This window comes from Lipotes vexillifer, unplaced genomic scaffold, assembly GCF_000442215.2.
Source record: "Lipotes vexillifer unplaced genomic scaffold, Lipotes_vexillifer_v1.1 scaffold12, whole genome shotgun sequence".
In the NCBI taxonomy this organism is placed as follows: Eukaryota; Metazoa; Chordata; class Mammalia; order Artiodactyla; family Lipotidae; genus Lipotes; species Lipotes vexillifer.
In genome coordinates this window covers 2,581,195-2,581,494 of record NW_006796716.1, presented here as the reverse complement: position 1 = coordinate 2,581,494, position 300 = coordinate 2,581,195, and positions in this window count along the sequence as shown.

The following is a 300-nucleotide window of genomic DNA, read 5'->3' as shown; positions in this document are numbered from 1 at the left end:
GCTGGGAGACATTTCCCTTTCACTTCTTTGTTCGCACAGCTCCCGGGGCTCAGCTTTGGATGGGGCCCCGCCTCTGCGTGTAGGTCGCCGGAGGGCGTCTGTTCTTTGCTCAGACAGGCCGGGGTTAAAGGAGCCGCTGATTCGGGGGCCCCGGCTCACTCAGGCCGGGGAGGGCGGGGCACGGAGTGCGGGGCGGGCCTGCGGCGGCAGAGGCCGGCGTGACTTAACACCAGCCTGAGGCGCGCCGTGCGTTCTCCCGGGGGAGTTGTCCCTGGGTCCCGGGACCCTGGCAGTGGCGGG